General features: G+C 52.8%; 1 long non-coding RNA gene across 1 annotated transcript; it reads right to left on the reverse strand.

Annotated features, from left to right (window-relative positions):
* Positions 1–18,559: 18,559 nt before the first annotated feature.
* LOC136794636 (uncharacterized) lies at positions 18,560–21,003 on the reverse strand. The gene is made up of 2 exons (XR_010841707.1): positions 20,826–21,003; positions 18,560–20,607 (listed from the first exon to the last, which is right to left on the reverse strand). It is a non-coding gene; the product is annotated as an uncharacterized lncRNA (long non-coding RNA).
* Positions 21,004–22,596: the final 1,593 nt, after the last annotated feature.

Below are 22,596 nucleotides of genomic sequence, written 5' to 3' on the forward strand. Positions count from 1 at the left end.
ATCAGTTCCTTACTACTGATGCCTGGTTTTCCAGAATCTCGGCTGTAGCAGCGAGGAAGGGTCTACTCCTTGCAGACGGGTACTGATGCCTGAAGGAAGCATCCTCTCCCTCAGGATTTCGGGCGACAATGCAAGTTGCAAATGGCTGAGCCTACACGGGAGCGTGAAAACTCCAGGGAGGACACTCTGAAGTCGACCACGACTTGGGCATGTCCGACATCTAGAAGGGGCAGGTGGTGGGACCTGAGGATCAATGTCCAGCTCCTTCTTGCCAAAGAGCTTCGGGCTTCACCCCCTGATGCTGTGAGGGCAGACTTCGGCTCTGGTCTTGTTCCCTCTTTTCTGCACAGGTGGTCCTGAAAGAGCAGTTCTGGGGTCGGTGGCCTGCGTTCAAATCCTGACTTCACCGTGTGGGGTCCTAGGCAATCTAATGGCCCTCCAGAACCTCCCGGTTGTGAAATTGGGGTGATGGTGGTGCCTGCCATGTTGGGCTGTTGGGCGGAATCTTCGAGACAAAGGCGGAAGAACACTTTGCCTGGGACCTTCCCCGAGCGACCGCTCGGCAAAGATACCCAAGGATCATGTTACTTACTGTGCTTCTGTCTGTGCCCTGTTGCCCCCAACCTGGCCCGTGTGCACCTAGGGGGCCGGAGCTCTTCATCTGCATCTTCACTGGAGGAACCCTTCCAGCAGAGCGTTTGTGTCTCACTGCTTTTCCTCCAATAAACTCTCCGGGAAGAGTTGTCTATTCCCGGGAGGGCTCTGTTTGCCATGTGTGGCTCCACGATTCTTCCCACCTTGCTTCCTCATTTGCATGCCTGTTACCCTGGGTCTGTGTTCTCTCCGTAGATGAAGAACGGGCTTCATTATAATCTGAGCCCCAAACAGAATCCTTCTGTGGCCAGAAATACGGCCCCCCAGGACGGCGATCCTATGGGTATCATCACTGAGCCTGGATCCTGGGATACAGTAGGCACATAACAAAGTCATTCGCAAACATCAGGTGCCTAATATGTGCCAGGCACGGTGTAAGTGTTTGAAGAAGAGTGGTTTTTCCCCTATGTATGGACGAGGCTCTGGGGTAAGTGACTTGCCATGGGCCACGCAGGGGCCGAGAGCCGTGATGTGACAGCCGGTCCAGCCCCAGGGACGCCTACTTGACTGCCCCGGAGCCCCGACCTCCCTGGTGGCAGCAGTTTCCCTGCTCTCCCCGCCGCACGCACTTGCCTCCCAGCCCCTCCAGCTACGGCAGATGTGGGGTAAATACTTGTCGTGGTGGAGCTGGAGCACGGACCACTGCTGCTGCTGACTTGTGTAAAATTCTGCACGTGCGCTTGGAGTTGGGGAAATGGGTGTCAGGGAAGGTTCTGGAGAAGGTGGGACGTGGATTTTCTCAAAGACTGCTCGTGGTGCCGCTGTCAGGCCACGTCAGCCCTCCAGATGGGGCCTGTGCGGCCAGCGAGCCCAGATCTGCCTCTGAGGGACTTCAACACCAGCATTAAGAAACAGTCCCTATGTTTCAGAAGAGCCCGCTCAGCCCCGCCCAGCATCTGCTAGAGATTAAGGATCAGTGAATTCGCTGCCGGCCCCCCACTGCCCTCGAGCGTTACTGGTCTGCTGTGTTCTCTAAATGGACAGTTAAGATTAAAGTGAGTTCCAGGATTTTGTGCAAATCCTTGAAGATAAGAAGTCCAGCTGGGGTTTGGAGCAGAATTCTTTGTGCTGCCAAAGCATTCCTGAGAGTCCAGAGTCACAGAGAGGCCGAGCTGCCTACGTGTACTGCTTGCCGTCACCAGTTGGGGGCGCTGGCGGGGGGGCTGGGGCCCAGATCAGATGGCATTTCATTCACACCTTCATTCAGAGACTTGCTGAGTTCCTGCTCTGGGCCGGTACCTTGCCCAGTGCCGAGAATACAGTGATGAGAAAGAAAGAAAAACCCCCAAACCCCCTAGCCTGTCCCTGCTCCAGAGAAGCTAGCCCTGTAGAGGAGAGGAGAGATTTAGCCAAGTAGCCGAGAACTGAGTGTAATTACCTGGGCGGGAGGTGCTCAGAGGGCAGGTGCCGGAACCATGGAAGAAGCAACGGGACCAGAGCTCGTCTCGGGGGCTGGGGAGTTGGGGGGGGGTGGGCTTCCTGGAGGAAGCGGCTTTTGAGTCAGATTTTGACAGATGAGTAGGAACTAGGGAGGGGGAGAGACAGCCTGTGCTCCGTGGCTGGAGGGAGTGGGGCCGGTCCAGGGCTCTCAGGAGGTGAGGCTGGAGCAAAGGCACAGGTGACAGCGGGGAGGCAGTGAGACAGGTTGGTGAGAATGGATGGCCAGCCGGCTAGAGCAAGGTCCTGGAATGCAGCCCGTAGTCTCGGAGAGATCCCGGCGTTTGGGAAGGACAGGGGAGCATGGAACATCACCATTTACGGACCGAGGAGGCAGTATTTCAATAGTTTGTACCCCGTCCCAGTGGCCCCATGTCCCAGAGGCACTGCAGCCCTGGAGCAATGAGAGGATTTTCATGGGAGTAGAGTGTGCTGTGGGGATGTCATCAGGTGGCATCTGGCCAAGCCCCGCTGACTGCAGGGTGAGGACAGGCTGTCAAGGACATGAAGGGGATGTACCACCAGGTACCAGGGTCCCACTGTCCTCTGGGCGAGACAGGGCGCTGGACACTCGGCCAGGCTGGGCAGGGTGGATGTGGGGTGGACCTGGAATGGAGGAGTGGGACCCATGCTTAGTGCTGGGCTCTGGGTCTGTCTGGGTAAGTCCAGTCGGAAGCCTCTTTTCCCGGCGCAGGTGGCAAATTCGGCAGTGTCTCCGTCCCTTGGTCGACGCCTCCCTGCCCCCATTACACAGAGAGGGGGCAGAGGGGTAGGTTGGAGAGACTCCTTTCTTTGCTTCAGGCTTGGCTGCCAAGAGGAACCCAGAACCAGGTGGCAATTGTCATGTTAGGTTCACAGGGACCCTTGTAAACTTCCCTGAAGGAAGGGTTTCATCCCTGGGGACTGGGACCTCTCACCCTACAGAGTGTGAAGCTGTGGGGTTGAGAGGCGTAGGTTCCCCGGTGGGCACGGGAAGCCGTGGCGAGAAGGCTCGCTCCGCCCTCCACACCTTGGTGCGGGGACACGTGTCTTCTCATTACTGGGGTCAGAGCAGTCACTGTACGGTGGCCATAGGTTCAAAATGCATATTGTACCTTGAAGGACAATGGTTCAAAATATATACTGAATGTTTCTCTTTTCTCTTTCACTTAATATACTTCTATCACGATGAAATTCACTAACACGTAACTATCCACTTTAAAGTGAACGAGTCAGCAGCATTTAGTGTGTTCATAATTTTGGGTGACCGTCACCCCTATCTAGCTCTCAAACATTTTTATCGCCCCAGGAGAACACCCCACACCCATGAAATAATCACTCCCATTCCTCTCCCTCCCACATCTCCTGGCAACTACGCATCTGCTTTCTGTCTCTACAGATTTGCTTATTCTGGATGTTTTATACGCATGGGATCGAATGATGTGTGTCTTCCGCGCCTGGTTTCTTTCACTGAGTAATGTTTCCACGAATCATCCACGTCGCAGCATGGACCAGCACTACATCCCTTTTTGTGATTGAATAATATTCCACTGTGTGGATAGACTGCATTTGTTTATCCATTCTTCTGTTGCTGGACATTTGGACTGTTTCTAGCTTTTGGCTATTAGACACTGTATCTTGAAGGACAGTGTCCGAGCTCCACAGAGGTCATTGTCAAGCCAAGGCAGTAGCTAAGCCATCAGGGAGCCTTTTTATATTCTAGCAGGCTGGAGGTTCTGGGTGACAAGGTATGAGACTGGACCAGTGGGTCCCGGGGTCCTGGTCCCGTTGTCCCTCTACCTTCACCATGATGGGGGTCTGCTGGCTTGAGGCACATCTTGCCGGACCCTGTGCTGTGGAGCGAGATGCCCTGTGAAGTCTCGGTGAATGCTGTTGGCAGAGGCCGTGTGGACAGGGAGAGAGAACCCGCGCCCGGAACATCGACCAATGCAGGAAGGCAAATTGCCTCCAGGGCAGCAAGTCTGATGCTTCTGATATACTTGCCTTGACATGGGGATGCTGGCTGGTTGCGTGGAGCAATGGCGCCCTGTGGAGGGCTCAGCGGCGGGGGGTCTTGCTGCTGACAGCTGCACAGGCAGCAGTGGCAGAAGCCAGAGCAGCCCCGGTGGGAGGGGCCTGAGGTCGGTGGGCGGAGTCCCCAGCCTCACCGGCGCGCAGCTCTTCCCCCCCCCCCCCCCCCCCGCACTCGTTGTTCAAACACTGGGTGATGAGGAGAGAGGCTGGCTGACTCTCTCCAGGGGAGCATCCATCACGTGCAGGGGAGCCCACCTACCTCTCCCCAAGACCTCAGGGTCCCTGACCTTCCGATCCCGCTCCTTTCGAGCCGCGTGCCCCCCCGCCCCGGAGGCATGGTGTACGCTAATCTGCTGCAGCTCCTGCGGCCCCACAAAGCTGATGATGAGTTTCCTGCTCAAAGCGCTGTCTTTCAGGGCCACCCCCAAGCGAGGGGGGCTGGAGCATTGTGGGTGCTGTGGTCTTGATGGGCGGGAGTCACTAGGCAGCGGGTGGGTGGGGAGGGGTGGAAATTACCCGTTAGGAAACCATGAAAGGCGTGTGCAGAAGGAAGGCAGAGTGGCCCCGCCATGGTGTGCAGGCAGAATAAGCTCACCCCTCCTGTGGTTTTGTCATTTATTGAATGGTGCAAATCCGCAGCTATTTTTTTTTTTTTTTTTATTGCTCTTGGTCACGCTTTAAAAATTTTGCAATAAACCCGTTCAGTGGCAACCGGTAGAAACATGAAAATCGCACTTAACAAAACCATTGAATTTTGATTCCTTTTTCTCGAGGAAGTGGAACATTTAACTTGTATGAAATAGGTGTGGACATTGATCTCCGGCGTGGGGCAGTGGTGACAGCGCTGAGTGGGCGGGAACCAGAGGGCACGGCTGTGGGTGTGGTGCCAGCTGGTCACCGGTGGGCGTTCCCCTGAAGACTGGGGCAATGGCACAGGTGCGGCTGCAGGTCAGGGACACATGGCTCTGAAGCCTGTCATTTTCTCCAGAGGGAACGTCTGTTCTTTGAAATTGATTTTGCTTGTTTTTTTATTCCAAGTCTTGTTGTACGGGCATCCTTAGAAGAACTTTACGAGCCATTGAGTGATTCCTGTTCAGATTAGCGACATCAGTTGTTTCAAGCAAGAAATCAGTTAAATGAATTCCAAAAATGTTTTGCTTTTTTTTTTTTTTTTTTTTTTTTTAAATCCAGTGGATGGAATATAGGTAAAGCACCTGGAAGTTCATTCGAACAAATGTGAAATAGCTGATGTCCTGTCAATCCTGGTGTAAATTCAGTAACAAAACAAACCCTTCAACATTGAAATTTTGTTCATCTTGAAGGTGTTTACAAGAAGATGAATTGGGGAGGATCACAGCACTGTGATAAAAAATACAATATTTTGACTAAATTAAGAAATCCATCATTATTGGGAACTGCTTGTGGTTTGTACGAAATTCCTAACTGCATTTAAGCTAGCTTGATGCGTGGCCAATAGACATAGAAGGTGGGGTCATCAAAATGGACGTCCCCGGCGGTCCAGTGGTTAAGACTCCGTGCTTCCACTGCAGGGGGCACGGGTTCGATTCCTGGTCAGGGAACTAAGGTACCGCACGCAGCAGCCAAAAAATAAAAATAAAAATTAAACTGAAGTACAAAATTTGTTTCAAAGGTGATGTGTAGTTAAAGAAAAAACCCTTCAGCGTAGCAGCTTGTACTTTCTGTTTGCTGCCTGCCATCTGAGTTCAGAAATGTTTGGGCCATCGAAGAAGAATTACCTGGGATGGTATTGAACGTTTTGGAAAAGGGAGTCTTTTGCATTTGATTGAAATTCGCTTGGAGAGCTTTAATCAAAGGAAGAATCAAAGCACGTGAGCTTTTGAATCTTTTAAGAATTGTTGTAATGATTGAAAACAAAGTTTGCAGAGTTGAGGTCAGTGATGCTTATCCCTATGAAAGCAAAGGAGGAAACAGACAAATTTACCTCGAGGGCACAGACAGTGCAGAAGATCTAATTTCAAGTCCTATAATCGTGCTTCGGAAGGAAAATCGTACTTGTGGGAAGAATGTTTTGAGGGTGCTTTTAGGTTTAATTGGATACATTTATATCCTGAAGCTAAATGGAACGAAATTGAGAGAGCTGTTCAAGAGAATCGTCTGTAGAGACCACCCATTTGAATTTTGCCTGATAAATATACTTGCGGAAGAAAGGCTCTCTGAATAGAGACGCACCTGAAAGAATATTGGGGTTGAAATAGGTACACATTTAAGTAAAACAGAAACAACAAACAAAGACTCCAAACAAATAAACCTAAGATTGCAAATATCCTCCATTCAGCAGAAATTGCTTTGAACTTATCACGCATCTCAGCATTTATCAAGAATGTATTTTCTCAAATAGAAATACTATGGTCTACAGAGAAAGGGCTATAGCAAAGGCCTCAAGGAATTCAAATTAATTCACGTAAATTTGAATGATCTGCCAGCAATTTCACGGAAAACATAAAAAGTAAGACCCAATTGGAATAAACACCAGCCATGACCGTGAAGGGTCCACGCGGCTGAGATGGGTAATATGGACCCAGGACTATCAATTACAGACACACATTTTATTTACTTGGATAGGTTTTCCTACTTTTAGAAAGCCTTTTAGTTTTGGACATAGTTTTGGAATCGAACTAGAGCCTCCATTGCAATACAACCAACTTGCAGGTGGAAGCGCATTGCCAGCCTGGGTAACTTTGGTTCTGGCTATAGCGCCCCTCCACGGCTGTGTCTGTATTTATAATCCCTGGAACGGTGCCAGGCACTCAGCTCGGTATCTCAGTCATGTGGAACTCTAAAACTGGTGTTTATTTTAATGTGGTCTCCAAAAAATTTGTTTTTCATGAAATTTCTGGCAAAACATTCAAGTTTATGGGAATCAATCTGACTTTCTTGAGGCCCTCACTAGCTCTTTCTCTGTCGACCATCGTATTTTATTTGAGGAATATGAACCCGGCGCCACCCTAGCTGGGCTGAGCGAGAGAGGTCGTGGCGGCCACGCCACCCTTGGCACACCCTCTGGGTAGCTCTGCCCCTCAGGCGCCAGCTCTGGACCGTGGCCCCAGGGCCCCGGGCCCCTTCAGGTCAGACCGGCTCCTCAGCGTGTCCCTGCAGCCAGGACCCGGTGGCCTCCAACATCTCTTTTCCTCGGCACCCACACCCCGGGGGGAAGGCACGGGATCGGCCTTAGGTTGTGGGGAACAGAGGGCTCGCTGCTCCGGGCCAGCTGTGTGGCTTGCTCTGCGCTTCTGGTGACAGATGAGCTTGCTGGCTTCGGCGCAGGGGGTTCCGCGGAGGGGGCCTCAGGATGGGAGGGGGAGGCAGGGACAGGCCGGCGCGCCGGGCCTGAGGGCCACCTTCCACCGTCTCAGAGGGGGGTGCCCGGGGAGCAGCGTGCTCCTAGGTGTGGGACCCCTGCGAGGATAGACCAGGGGGGTGGTCAGCAGGTGAGGCCACGGGGCCTGGGCCCAGCCTGGCTCTTGCCTGCTCTCAGACCCCGGAGCTCACCCCGACGCCTGTGGCTGCCGCAGAGGGCAGGGCCTGAGCTGGGGAGACCATCTCGGGAGGCGCAGTGCTGCCTGGTGGAAGGCGCGAGGTGGGGACGTGGCGTCTGCAGCCCTCGCCGGCCGGCCTGGTCTGTGGGAGGCCTGGCAGGGTGACTCATGAGAGCTCAGAGCTGAGCGGAATGGGGCCCAGCTGTTCGCAGGGCCGCGCAGACGTCCCTGTGTTGTTGCAAACTGAGCGGGGGTGGGGGTGGGGGTGGGTCCCGGGTGGGTCCCGCCCGCTGACCTCCCTGGGAAAGGCTGTTGCAGGCCGCAGGCTGCCGCGTGGGCGCGGCCCCGTCCACCCCCCCCACCCCCCCCTCCACCCCCGGGTCCAGCCTGCGTGGCCTGGCACTGAGGACTTTCCGGGGACCCGAGCCCTCGTGTGCTGGAGCCGGGAGGGTCCCGGGCACACAGCACAGCTGGTCCCCCTGGTCGGGTCTGGGTAGCTGGACAATGTTGGCTGTCTCTCTGGATACGATGGCCTGGGATGGGGAAACCGAGGCACCCAGAAATCAAGGGACAGGTCCAAGGCCCCGAGGTCACCAGGCTTGGAACCCAGAGTTTCCTGGGAATAAATCACTGCTGTCTGTTCTGAGAGCTGCGGTCCAGCCCAGGTGGCAAGTGCTTGGCAGTGACACAGTGCCCCCTCCAGACACGCAAATTAGGCTGTCTCTCTCACCTAGCAGGAGGCAGCCTCTGGAATCTTCTTCTCCCACCCCCTGGCAGATATTTCCACCTGATGAGAACTGACGGGCCATGTGACATTTGGGCCAGATGAGGGTGTACAGAGGCTCCAGTCCTCCAGGGCTGCAGGAACCCTACACTCCACAGCAAGCAGTGGACACCCAGCCTGGCTGCTGGATTCTGGACACCCCTTTCCGCACCCGAGGTCCCGCTCAGGAGGCCCTCCCTGCAGACCAGAACCCCCCATCCTCTCGGTCCCTCTCTCCCTCCCTGCGAAGCCCCTGGAGGCTCCAGGCTCGGAGCCACGCCCCTCCAATCCCTGCCCTCATCACCCCACGGCCTTCTCCTCTGTGTCTGTGTCTCTCCTCTTCTCATAAGGACACCGGGCCTTGGGCTTAGGCCCACCCTAACCCAGGAGGATCTTTTCTCTGTCCTTAACTAATTACATCTGCAGAGACCGTATTTCCCAATGAGTCACATCCTGAGGTTCTGGGTGGACACGAATTTGGGAGGGGCACTATCTATCTGCTTTGTTACGAAGAGGCCGAGTTAATCAGAGAACGCAGGAAGCACAGACCTCCTTGGCTTCCCGGTTACCGGCCCCTGATTGACAGGTACGTTAGCACTACCTGGCTGGATTGTCATAACACAAGAGACTTCATTATCTGCATACATTCAGGGTTCATTTAGACTTACCCACTTGTTTTTCACCCAACTTTCTATGCCCTCCTTCTCTTCTTCAAAACTTTCCTTCCATCTGGAATCACATAAGGCTATGCCTGGAATTCTACCTTTAGGATTTTCTGCAGAGACAGTCCGTTGCTGGTGAACTCTCTCTGTTTTTCAATCATCCTGAAAATGTCTTTATTTTGCCCTCATTCTTGGAAAGCACTTTCGCTGGGTATGTTATTTCCACTCATTGAAGATGGCCTTTCACAGGCTTCTGGTTTCCATTCCTGTGTTGGACAAGTCAGCCGTTAATGTTACTCTTTAGACAGTAATCCGTCTCCTCCTTTGGCTGTTTTTCAAATACATTTGACCTTTGAACACCACGGGGCTTAGGGACTCTGAACCCCGGCTCCCACCACGCTGTCAACAATTTGCATATAACTTTTGACTCCCCCCAAAGCTTGACTGTTAATAGCTTACTGTTGACCGGAAGTCTTACTGATAACATAAACAGTTGATTATACATATTTTGTATGTTATATGTATTGTACGTGGTATTTTTAAAATAAAGTAAGCTAGAGAAAAGAAAATGTTATTAAGAAACTTGTAAGGAAAAGAAAACACATTTAGAGTATTTATCCATACTATAAGTATTTATCCATACTATAAGTTTACATCATCTGTTTACAGGATGAATCGTCTGCCAGTACCTATATCAATATTGTCTTATATGATACAAAGCACAGTACATGTTATATGTATTACTAGCATTGGACATCAAAAATGAAAAGATAACGTGAAAAAAATCATTTATATACAGGTGTAACGATTCGTGCATTCATAACAAAGACACAGCAGTATGATTGCTTTATGGTCACCTGGTGTCATCAATACAATTGCCTCACAGTAGCCTAACCTAACGCTAATAAATGAATCGTTATAAAATGTTTATGACATACAGTATCACTGTCATATTCATAATACAGTATTGGAAACATTGTTACATTAAAAAAAACACCTCTGATGATACGCTGGTACTGTTTCTGTAGTATGTTCAATTAGGAGAGAGAGAGAGAGAGAGAGGCATACAGTAAGGTAATGTAATTCTTTGGAAGCAAAGTTATAAAACAGTAAGAAAACAAACACATTATTAATTTTATATTAAATATCATTCACCTTATGCCTATGTAAGGATAGAATAGTATCTACATAGATTTTATGCATTCATGACGTGCGTATTTGTCTTAATTTTTTCGATATTTCCAGCTATGTGGGTTGTCTGTGAGTCTTTTCATATTGTCTCGAATCTCCAAAAATTTTTCCAATATACTTATTGGAAAAAAAAAAATCTATGTTGAAGTGGATCTGCTCAGTTCCAACCTGTGTGGTTCAAGGGTCAACTGTATTTCTCTTTCTCTCTGTAGTTTTGCTAAGATGAGTCTAGGTGTAGATTCCCTTTTGTTCATCTTACTTGGGGTTCATTGGGTTTTTCTGGGGGATATTTTGTGTGTGTGAGTTCCACCAGTTCTATAAAATTCTCAGATGTCCCCTCTTCAAGTATTGCTCTGAGCTTCTGTTTTTTCTCACCTTCTGGAGCGTGCTTAGACCAAGTCATTCTTTTCTCCATGTCACCAAATCTCACACCTTTCCCACCTTCTTGCCTCTCTGTGCTGCAACCTCTATAACATCTCTGACCTGTGTTTTGGTTCAGTACTGTTCCTTTAGTTGCATTGGATATACTATGAAAATCAAAATCCAATAAATAATTTTAATTAATGTATTTTTTTATTCCCAGGTTTCTACTTGGTTTTACCCTATCGGGTCATTTTGAATAGTCTCCTGTAGATTTTTCCATCTGGCTCTGCTTTCTTTAGGATTGATAGAGACATAGTTGTCTTATAATCTATCTGATTTTCCCAGTATCTGAGCTCTGTGGGTCTGTTTCCTCTCCTGTTCCCACTCTTTGGGTTATGTGCCCTTCTGCGCTTGTACTGAGACCTGCTTGCTGTGGTTAGTAAATAATTTGTGGAATTCCTTTGAGGTTGAGGATAAGTGGGGAAAGCCCACCTTTGGTCCTTCTGGGTCCTGGGCCACCGCAGAGCCAGGGTCACTTTGAGGTAAATTCATTGACAAGTCTCCTTTGAGTCACTGGGTGATGCGGGTCGGTACTGTGGTCCCAATTTCCAGTGACAGCCCCACGCTCTGTCCTGACGTGGCTGCCCCGTGGCCCCTGGGGTGGGCCTTTAGTGGGTCTCTTTCTGGTTCACTTGTGTCCTGAGAGTAGGGCTCTTCGTGCTCCAGGCTTTATGAGCGGTGCCTCCTGGAGACCGCCCTGGGTGTGCGGGCCTGGGCTGGGGTCTCTGTGTCGTGCATGAGGCTATTGGAACCCAAGGTCCATTTGGTTTTTCCACAAGTTCTCAATCAAGAGCATGTTCAGCTGCACTCTCGGCTGCGGGCCTGCCCCCCTTAGCCTGTGGCCTCCTTATTCCTTACTATCTTGTTACCTCATTGCTTTAAAAAAATTTTTTAAGCACTTTTGTTCCTCAGTGAGAGGTTGGCCTGATTAACCCAATCTGTCCTTTTACCAGAACTGTAAGCGAAGGAAACCTCCCACATCCCCGCATCTTCTCATCCATCCATCCGTGGGCACTTAGTTTGTTTCCATGTCTTGGCTATTGTAAATAATGCTGCAATAAACCTGAGGGTGCAGATATCTTTTGAAGATAGAGATTTTATTTCCTTTGGATAAATGCCCAGCAGTGGAGTTGTTGGATCATATTGTGGTTCTATTTTTAATTTTTTGAGGAACCGCCGTGCTAAGTTCCATAGTGGCTGCACCAATTTACATTGCTACCAACAAAGGGTTCCCTTTTCTCAAAGTCCCTGCCAGCGTTTGTTATCTCTTATCTCTTTGGTAATAGTCATTCTAACAGGTGTGAGATGATATCTCATTACGGTTTTGATTTGCATTTCTCCGATGGTTAGTGATGTTGAGTACCTTTTCATGTACCATTGGTCATTTGTATATGTCTTCTTTGGAAAATTGTCTATTCAATTACTCTGCCGATTTTTAAATCAAATTATTACCAGTTTTTGTTACTTAGTAGCATGCATTCTTAATACAATTTAGCTATTAGTCCTTTATCAGATACATGATTTGCAAATATTTGCTACTATTCTGCAGGTTGCCTTTTCATCTTGTTGATGTTTTCCTTTGTTGTGCAGAAGATTTTAGTTTGATGTAGTTCTACTTGTTCATTGTTACTTTTTTGTTGTCTTTGCTTTTAGTGTCAAATCCAAAATCACTGCCAAGCTTGTTGTCCTGAATCAACTTCTTCCAAAGTTCTGCTAATGTTGATATTTTGATCTCTTCCCATGAATCACGAATGTTCTTAATGGTATCTAGAATGGTGAACACTTTCTAGAAAGCTTTCAATTTACATGGCCCAGCTGCAACAAAGGAATCACTGTCTATGGCAGCTGTAGCCTTACAAAATGTATTTCTTAAATAATAAGACTTGAGAGTTGAAATTCCTCCTTGATCCATGGGCTGCAGAATAGATGTGGTGTTAGCAGGTCTGGAAACAACACTGATCTCATTGTATATCACCCATCTCCATCAGAGCTCTTGGGTGACCAGGTGCATGGGTGACCAGGTGCATCGTCCATGAGCAGTAATATTTTGAAAGGAATCTTTTTTTCTGAGCAGTAGGTCTCAACAGTGGGCTTGAAATATTCAGTGAACCATGTAGTAAACGGATGTGCTGTCATCCAGGCCTTGTTATTCCATTTACAGAGCACAGGCAGAGTAGATTTAGCATAATTCGTATGGGCCCTTGGATTCTGGGAATGGTAGACGAGCACTGACTTCAGCTTAAAGTCACCAGCTGCACTAGCCCCGAATGGGTGAGTCAGCCTGTCCTTTGAAGCCAGGCATTGACTTCTCCTCTCTGGCTATGGAAGTCCTGGATGGTGTCTTTTGCCTATAGAGGCTGTTTTGTCTACATAGAAAATCTGTTGCGTGGTGTAGCACCTTCATGAATGATCTCAGCTAGATCTTCTGGATAACTTACTGCAGCTTCTCCGTCAGCACTTGCTGCTTCACCTGGCACTTCGACGTTACGAGACGGCTTCTTTCCTTAAACCTCTTCAGCCAACATCTGTCAGCTTCAAAATTTTCTTCTGCAGCTTCCTCGCCTCTCTCAGCATTCATAGAATTGAAGAGATAAGTTAGGACCTTGCTCTGGATGAGGCTTTGGCTTAAGGGAACGTTGGGCTGGTCTGATCTTCTATCCAGGCCACTCGAACTTTCTCCATACCAGCAATAAGGCTGTTTTGCTTTCCTATCATTCGTGTCTTCACTGGAGCAGTACTTTTAATTTCCTTCAAGGACTTTCCTTTGCCTTCCCACCTTGGCAAACTGTTTGGTACAAGAGGCCTGTATCATACTGTTTTGATTACTATAGTTTTCTAACATAATTTGAAAGCAGGAATTGTGATGCCTCCAGCTTTGTTCTTCTTTCTCAAGATTGCTTTGGTTATTTGGTTTCATAAAAACTGGGACTGTTGGTTCTTTTTCTTTTTTTTTTGGCTGCACCACATGGCTTGTGGGATATTCCCTGACCAGGGATTGAACCCAGGCCACGTTAGTGAAAGCCTGGAATCCTAACCACTAGGTCACCAGGGAACTTTCCTGGTGTTTTTTGTTCTTTTTGTTTTTAATGACTGTTATTTAATTTTATTTACTTATTTTTTAAAATGCACCACTTCATTTTATTTTTATTTACTGTTTTTTTAGGCTGTGCCGCACGTCATGTGGGATCTTAGATCCCTGATCAGGGATCAGACTTGTACCCCCCCCCGCCCCCCCCCCCCCAGTAAAAGCGCAGAGTCTTAACCACTGGACTGCCAGGGAAGTCCCTGTTGGTTCTATTTCTATGCAAAATGCCATTGGAATTGTACTGAATCTGCAGATTGCTTTGGGCAGTATGGACATTTTAACAACATGAATTCTTCCAATTCATGGGCATGGAATATCTTTCCATTTATTTGTACCTTCTTTAATGTCAAGGAAAATTATTTTAAGCTTGAAAATAAGAAAAAAAAAAAAAAGCTATCCTTTCTAAGTCCTCCTGGGGCATTATTTAAGGCCACACAAGGAATTTTCTTATCTAGAGAATGTGCCTGTGGACTTTGCTGTTTACTATTAATTAAGAGTTTGAACTTTGTTATGTTAACTTGCAGATTTGCATCTGGCATAAGGTGACCCCCAAAGGCCACAGTTCTCTTGCCGGTGGGACCCTGACCTGTGTCACCTTTAACTCACCTGCCCTGATTGCAGCCTCTTTTTGGTTCCCGTATTAATGAGCTAATGAACTGTCGATCCATATTCGTTGTATATCTGTGTGGCAGCCTAGCTTTCAGTTTTCTCAAAGTTATACCCTGACAGCCTCAAAGAAGAGTGAGCAACCTGCAGCTGTGTCCTGTGCAGAGATCACATGCTGGCGTTGGGTCCCGGGCCGGACCAGACCCCCGACGTCTGTGGCCCCCCTGCACTCAGCTCCCCCGGTCACACAGGGCCCGTTATACCATTGGTCGGAGGTTCTCCTAAGGACCAAATGAGACCCCATTAAGCGCTGCAGTAACAACTAGAATAACGATACTAGGAGTAAGCCTCAGCCTCCATCACTTCCACAGATAACAGGGAAGGCCCCATTTAAAACCTGGGGCGGGCATCAAACAGACCCCCTCGACCCTCTGCCTGCTGGATCCTTATATGTGGCTGGTCCTCAGAGCTGAGCTCCCAGGTCAGCGGCCCCAGGCCTCTGGCTTATCAGGAGCTGGCTCCCTCCTCGTTTAAACAGCTTTATGAGGCGTAATTCGCACGCTGCGAGATTCTCCCACTTAAGGGGTCCAAGGCGTGAGCATGCTCACAGATGTGTGCAGCTGTTACTACCCTCACTTTCATCACCTGGAAGAGAATCCCACGCTTTTTAGCTGTGACCCCCTACCCCAAGCCTCCACCCACTCCTCTGCTTTCTGTCTTTATGGATGCGCTTCCTCTGGACATTCCGCGTGAATGCAATCATCTCATGGATGGTCTTCGGTGACTCCCGGGAGCTGGGGGAGACTCTGCAAAGCGCCACGGAGGAGGAATGGTGGCGACCCAGCCAGGACGGGGGGAGGGGAACCTCGGACCCCCAGCCACGGCTCCGGGACAGCTGGTGGCCCTTCATTCATCCCGCTGGCATTTCCTGAACGCCAGCCATGTGCTTGGCGCCGTGTCGGGGGTTGGGAGACGCCCGTGAACAAGGCAGGGGCGGTTCCCACCCTCCCTCAAGGCCCAGCCCGGGGGCCAGCGGTGCACTCAGGGGGGCGAGGACAGGGCAGCTGTCCGGGCGCCTCTGGTCACTTTGGGCCCACCCAGTGGAGGGCCGCTGGCTCGCGAGGTGCCTCTGAGGCGGGTCCGAGCCTGGACTAGGCGCCATCTGTTTTCACTTTGCCGCTGCCTGGGCCAGAGTGATGTCATCGGAGCTCTCGGCCTGGCGGGTGCTGGCGGCCGGCCACCGTGACAGCTCGACTGGGAACCCCAGCTGATGAGCAGGGCTGTGGCCTGGTCCAGGAACCCCGGCCTGAGCCGACGGGCAGGGGTGGGGGTCTCCCTCCTGCAGGGATGAGGGGCTAGGCTGCTGCCCTCACCGCCCTCTTTTTGCTAAATGGCTGGCGGCAGGCCAGCCTGGCCGGGCTCTTTGAGCTGAGGCCCCGGCCCAGCCCTGTGGGGAGGCTGTCCCCCCTCCCTGAGGGTTTATCCCCTCCTGCTGCCCGTGACTGCAGGGCGGGGCAGGGCCACTGGGGCCGCTGGGCTGCCAAGGGGCTCAGGCTGGGCCACACCACCGAGCCCTGCACAGATGGGGCGAGAGCCCCGAGGTGTCGAGTGTCCTGAGATCTCCAGCTCTGGCCCTGACCCTGGGGTTATGAGCCGACTGCGACCACCCCACCCCGCGCCAGCCCAGGAAAGCGGGTCGTCACCTTTAACCCTCCAGGTGTCCCTGTCCCCACTTTACGGATGAGGAAACTGAGGCCCAGAGGCCTTGTGCAGCGTGGAGACTGAAACTCACGTCCTGCTGACCCCAAAGCCATGCTCTTGGCTCTGCCCACGTGCTCTTACTGGCTCAGGGTAAGGAGTCCTGGACGGCGGGGTCCTGAGCCCTTTTCCGTCTGCACTGTGTGGCCTTGGGGACAAGCAGCCTCTGAGTTGCAATCTCCTCTCCTTACAAAGTGGGGGCTGGGGGTGGGGGTGGCGCTGGTGACACTTTCCTAGCGGCTCGTTGGGAGGGTTGGGCGAGATGACGGACGTCCTGGGGCCCACACTTGAAGAGCTGCGGAAGGACATGGCGGGAGGGCCGAGCCCCCGCAGGTCACAGTGTCTCTGGACGAGCACCAGGTCTGGGAGAGGCGGCTGGGGGATGTTGACGCGGCCCGGCTTGCGGGGGATGTGAAGCGGGGGCAGGAGGGTAGACGGAGCTCACTTCCCGGGCCCGCTGGGCCTGCCCAGAGCCTCCCCCTGGAGAATCCTGCCCCCCTCTCACCTGCTACCTACCCCTGGTTGACAACACGTTAACAGACACCCCTGCTCAGGGTAAGCGGCCTCCCCGTGGCGCCTGCACGCACCCTTGAGAGCGCGTTCTCACGGCGTGACTATAGCCGAGGGCGCCTCTGGCGGGGTGCGGTCCTCTGGATGCCACGTTTGGGCTGACTCTCCTGCCGGCTCCTCGGGTTTGGAGAACCTGTAGCCGGGTCCGCAGCACCCCCGCCACATCCCACGCCCACCTGGCCTCTGCCTGCTCTTTCTACTGACCTATGTTTTTATTCCCGAAAAGGGCCTGCTGCTTGCATTTGTGCCCCGCTTCCAGGAGGCCTTTTCTCTGTGTGTAGCAGTGTGTGGTGGCTGTGCGGGGGCGGGGGTGGGCCCTCTCATCTTGTTCTTCAGTTAATATCTTAAGTCCTTAAGCCAGCCTGCAGGCCGTTTAAATGTCTGTGGGCTGTTGACCCGGAGAGACATTTCCCAGAAGAACCACACCCCATCTCTCTTCGATACTTTGAGTTCTTCATTACCCTAAATGATAAGGCCGAGAACATCTTTGTATATAGAGCTCCCCGGCCACCCATTCCAAAAACATGATCTTCCCTTGCACGGACTGAAAGGCTCGGAGCCGCTGACTGCCTTTCTGTGTGTCCCCAGGTCACTCGGGGGACACGGAGCTGGGGCCGTCACCCCCTTGCTTCCGCTGCTGGGCTTCTGACCCAGACTCCCGTGGGCCGTGGGTGCTGAGCTGCCCCCGCCCTGGCCTGTGAGCCGGCCCCTGTGTCCTCTGACTCACCCTGCTTTGTTCAAAGTGTCTTTTTGGTGCTTCGACGATCACAAGAGAAAGAATTCTGCCTTCTTTCCGCCCTGGAAGGCTAAAACGTCCCCTCTGTGTTTCCTGCCTTCTCGATTTAGGTAAATGTCAGCCCGGGTTCACTGTCAGCATCTCTCTCCCCGCAGCCCCCCACCTTGGATCCCAAGACCCGGGCTTCAGCCTGGATCCCGCTCTTCCTTCCGGGTGAGAAGCACACCTTCTCAGCCTCAGCAAGTGCGAGAACGCCCGTGGAGGGGCGGGTGCACCTGAGCCGGTGGTGCCCCTTCCTGTCCCGGGCCCTGTGGGTGCAAACCCACGGCAGGCCGGTTGTTTCCACAAACCCTCAGGCTGGGCTCTTGCGGCTCTGGGCCGGACCCTGCACGTGGATCCTCTCTTGGACCCATTTCTCAGATTCCTGCTCAAGTCCTGCTTCCCACACCCCCTCCGCCCCACCCCCCCCGGAGCTCCAGCCCTGGGCTGTTGCTTTGACATATGGTTCTCACCCCATCAGACCCAACGGCCCTTTTCTAACAAATATTTTTACCAGTTCCTTTATGATCAAGAAATCAAATGCACAGATGACACAGCTACTCTCACACATAATTCTGTGAATGGCAAATGTTGTCTGCTACATCAGTAAACAGAGGTTGTTGCAGCCATCGAGCCATCGCAAGTGGGAGAGATGAGTGTCTGTTGTTTCCAGCCCCCCATTTGTGGTCACTTGTTACAGCAGCCCCAGGACATTTACACGCCAAGTCAATCAACTCGTGGTGGAAAGGAGCTGCTTTAACCTGAACCGTGGCCCCCGCTGTGGGCTGGGCAGCGTGGGCCCGCGTGGGCTAGGGGTCTCCAGGTCCTGGACCCAGCGGGAGGGCCGGGCGGTGGCTCTGGGCCCTGGGTTGGCCTGTCCTCCCAGTGTTTGTGTGATGGCCGCAGGGCTGGCCCTGATCGCTGGGGACGCATCTCAGCAGGTCTGAGGGTTTGCCGAGTTTCCTGAGCTCCGCTGCATGCAGTCGGTCTGAGGGCCTGGCAGGAACTGCTTCTCGGGTCAAGCTCCAAAACTCTCCACACCCATGTAATTCCCAAGAAAAATAGTGCTAACCCGTTAAATAAGTGTGAGCATGTCTAACGGAGTTTGGTTTGGCCCCAAATGTTTATTCCCCCAGAAACCCCCGTTATTCACATTTTGCCCATTTATTTTGGGTATCCAGGCAGATGCCCGCTCTGCGTCCCGGGGAGCGGGGCTGCGTCTCCCCCGAGCTGACCGCCTGCACCCCCCTTGCCTGGCCCGAGGCCCACGGGGCCCCCGAGGTGGGCGGGCGGGGAGGAGCTGCAGGCCTTCTTCCCTGCCTGCAGACTGGCTTTCCTCCACCCCTTTCAGGCCAGGGTGGGCATCTGCCCTCTTCTCTCTGTCTCCTTCTCCTCCCCACCCCCCAGTTTTTATCACTATGAGAGTTTTCAAATGTTCAAACAAAAAGGAAAAATACCCAACGGGCCCACGCTGGCCCATGCGGCCACCACCTGGCCTCAGCGACGCCCTGACAGTCTCCTCCGGGCTCCCTCCTCATGGGCGGGAGGTGGGTGTGTGCATGCGGGGCCTCTCAAGCACACTTTTCCCTGCTGATGGGGTAACAGGTCCCACCGGGCTCTCCTTCCCAGTCTCCCCCTCCCTGACCAGACATTTGTGACCGGTCCCTTTACATAATGTGCTCAGCTACCCAGGCTGCCCTGCTTCTGTCCAGACCCTGATGGATGGATAACCGCGGGAGGCTTCAGCCCCTCCCCCCCCCTCTTTTTCTCTTCTCATTTGAAAGAAAGTTGCAGACATCCCATGCTTCATCGCCAAACCCCTTGGCTTGCCTCCGCTGAAAAGAAGGCCACGCTCCATCATCAGCATGATACCGTCCTGGCCCTGGAGAACTTTGCAATCTCCTCACTCTGTCTGTCTTTTCAGTCTATATTTCATTGCTTCCGTTGTGCAGAGAGGCCCCTTATGGCCTTCTGGGTTTGGGGATTTAGAATGTAATTCGCATCTCCCGTTCGGCTCCGCCTCTGATCTATTTCACGGAAGAACACACCCCGCCCCCTTCACGTTTTCCCAAGACATTGACTCATGGACATTCTGGAGAGCAAGCCGGTTGCCTTGTGGACTGTCCGTAGTCTGGATGTCCTCGGGCGTCATTTTCCTTGCTTCCCCTGTCCCCCGTGTTTCAGCTGCAAAGGCTGGATGAGGTGAAAGTGAACGTGTTTGAAAAGATCACTTCCTGTCCGACCTGGCATCACATCACGGGCCTTTCTGAAGCTGGCAGCTTGCTTCAGCGGACACTCTCCAGGTTCCCTCTGCTGTGCCAGGAGCAGCCAGGACCCGGCTCCTCCCTTCCTTGCTGCGGGACCGGGGTGCTGCTGAGGTGTATGCGGCTGCCCCGTCTTGGCTCCGCTGGAGACCCCGCACGGCCTGCAGGGCTGCTGGCGCCGCCCTGTGCCGGGTGGTCACGGAGCGCCCTCGCTGCTCTTCCCTGATTCTCCCAAGCTGCCCAGCTGCTTCCGGCCCCGTCGGACCTTCAGCAGAGAGAGGCTGGACCAGGTCTGAGGGTGGTGGCCTGGGGCCTGCCGCTCTGCCTCCCGCTTTCCGCAGCCTTGGGGACATTTCTGACCGGACAGCGTGCATGACCGGGTCCCAGGTGATGGTGAGGGGGTCAGGAGCTTTCTACATCTCCAAGGCCTCAGCTGTGCCCTCTCCTCCTCCTCTCCTTCTTCCTCCAGGGAGCCAGCCTGGGTTCAGACGCGCTGCAGGAGAAGGCAGAGTTGGGGCCTCTCGTCCAAGACTTCTCCCTGCCAAGCTACAGAGATCCACAGCCCGAGCTGCACTGACCAGCTGGCAGCTCTGAGCCGTGTTCGAATCCCAGCCTTGAAATGCAGCCAGAGCTGCTCAGATGTTTCCACTCAGTGTTTGGCAAAGATGTCCCGACAGGGAACAAGGGTTAAGAAGGGCAGCGGCCTGGGGATCGAGGGCAGGGGGAAGGGCTGCCCCGCTTTGGGAGTTTGCCGTTGGGCCTCCGCCGAGGGCTCGGCCGTGACAGGCGGGCAGGGGGTGCGGGGCGGGAGCGGGCCTCCGACCTCCCCGGGATGCCGGCTCTGGCTGTCGCTTCTGGCGTTGGTCAGTTGGTGTTCCACAGGGCCATCTGCAGAGCCAAGCGGGACAAAACTTGTGTGTGTAACCCAGGGAAACAGAGAATCCACAGCCAGGGCAGCTCCCGGGTGTGGGCCGCCAGCGAGGGGTCCCGGAGCCCGGGAGCTGGGAGTCGGTGGTGTCGTGGAAAGAGGTCTTTGGCTCTTGCCCGAACTCAGAGAGAGCTGGACGACTATAGACCAATGCGAACGTAGAAAACCCCCAGCTCACCTTCATCCACCATGCGCTCTCAGGGGCGTTAGAAGAGCCCAAACTTCATCCTTCCAATTCAGGTATTTTCTTGATGGAAATCTCGCCTCATTCCATGAGGATGTTAGGCAGCTCCCGGGAGCATCTCCCGGGAGATGCGTAGAGCAAAGTGTACAGTGTGGAAGCAGGAAGAAAACTCAGGGCCGAACGTCTGGAACCAGAGGGGGTGGTGGTTGCACAACGTGGTGAATTTCGTAAATGCCCTTGAAGTTTCTACTCTAGAGTGGTTACAACGGTGAGTTTTTTGTTATGCGTTTTCTACTACAATAAAAAACAATGTTAAAAGAAAACGAAAGTCCGGGCCAGGGAAGATTGTCGTTGGAATGGGGTGGAATGGAGAGGGCTTTTCACCAAAAGGCCTTTCCAGCTGACGAAACGGAGGTGGGGTTTGCTCTCCACTCTTGCGTCGGCAGCCAAGAGGCCAAGAAAACCACATTCGTATCCGTCTGAACATAGAGGCTGAGCCCCTACGGTGTCAGGCCTGAGTGGGGGACACAGTGCCGGTAATGATGAGACCAAAATACCCCTGCCCTTGGCGACCCCGTGGCAGTAGGAAGCCCTTTACACAGCTGCCCCTCGTGATGAGGACAGCAGCGTGATTTCCACGGGGGGAGTCTGTTTTCGGGCCGTGGACTCTCCAAGAAATCTCCCCCGGCCTCCTGCGGGGAACAGGGAGCTTTGGGACCATCTAAGGCCCAGAACTGGGCACCACAAGGGAGACGAGGAAATAATCTGATAACCTGTGGACTCTGAATCAAGAAACTCCAATGAAAGAAATGTTGGGCTTATGACACAACAGGACAGGCACTGAAAGTGACAGGCCTGGAAGAGGGCAAGACACCCAGAGAAGGGGGAATCAAATGGCTGCAGACGTTCCAGAAACTTCCTGGAGGAGAGAACGCCGAGGCAGACGCTCGGGGCCAAGGGAGGTCTGTGTGTGCCGGGGGAACCATTTTGCCACCTCCCCCCACCCCGTTCCTAGGCAACCACGCACTTGCATCCCGAGGATGTCCTCTCCTGGCAGGGGAACTGGGGGGGGGCCTCCCCGTGGGGCTGCTCCGGTGTCCTCACAGGGGCAGGTGGCGTGGTGGCCGCTTCCCCAGAGAGCTGGGGAGGCTGCAGTGACCTCTGTGACCCAGTCTTGGAAGCCGCGCAGGCCTGCTTCAGGGAGGGAGGGGACCACCATCCTGGCGGCAGGAGGAGGGAAGTAGACGGAAGAGGGGCCGTGATCAAAGTGCTCACAGCTGGGAAGGGGCGACAGGTGATGACAGGCATGCGTCCTCAGATTCGGGAAGCGGGGGGGCGAGAGGTAAGCCACCGCAGACACACAATAGCACGCTGCGGCTGTGAACGGAGAGAAGGTCCTAGGTAATCAGACAGGCCGAAAAGACCGATTCCCCATCGAAGACAGCCGTGCTGACAGCAAGCTCTCAAAGAACAGCAACGGGACGGCATCTCCAAAGCGCTCCCCGTACGGCACTCCCCTTCCATCCATCATGTACCCGTGAAACGTCATGTGAAAAACCGGTGGATAAAGACAATGTCAGACAAACAAGATCTGAGTGAGAGTGTATCCCCACAGACCCTCAGGAAAAGGACTCAGAAAAAATAGGATTCAGGAGGAAAGAGAGTGATCCAAAGGGGGAAGGAGACGCCAGAAGGAAGGGTTTGCAAAGGTTTTGTTTAGAGCTTCTCACATGTTTACCAAACACAGAAGGAGGCTGTGCTTGGA

This window comes from Kogia breviceps, chromosome 8 (genome assembly GCF_026419965.1).
Source record: "Kogia breviceps isolate mKogBre1 chromosome 8, mKogBre1 haplotype 1, whole genome shotgun sequence".
In the NCBI taxonomy this organism is placed as follows: Eukaryota; Metazoa; Chordata; class Mammalia; order Artiodactyla; family Physeteridae; genus Kogia; species Kogia breviceps.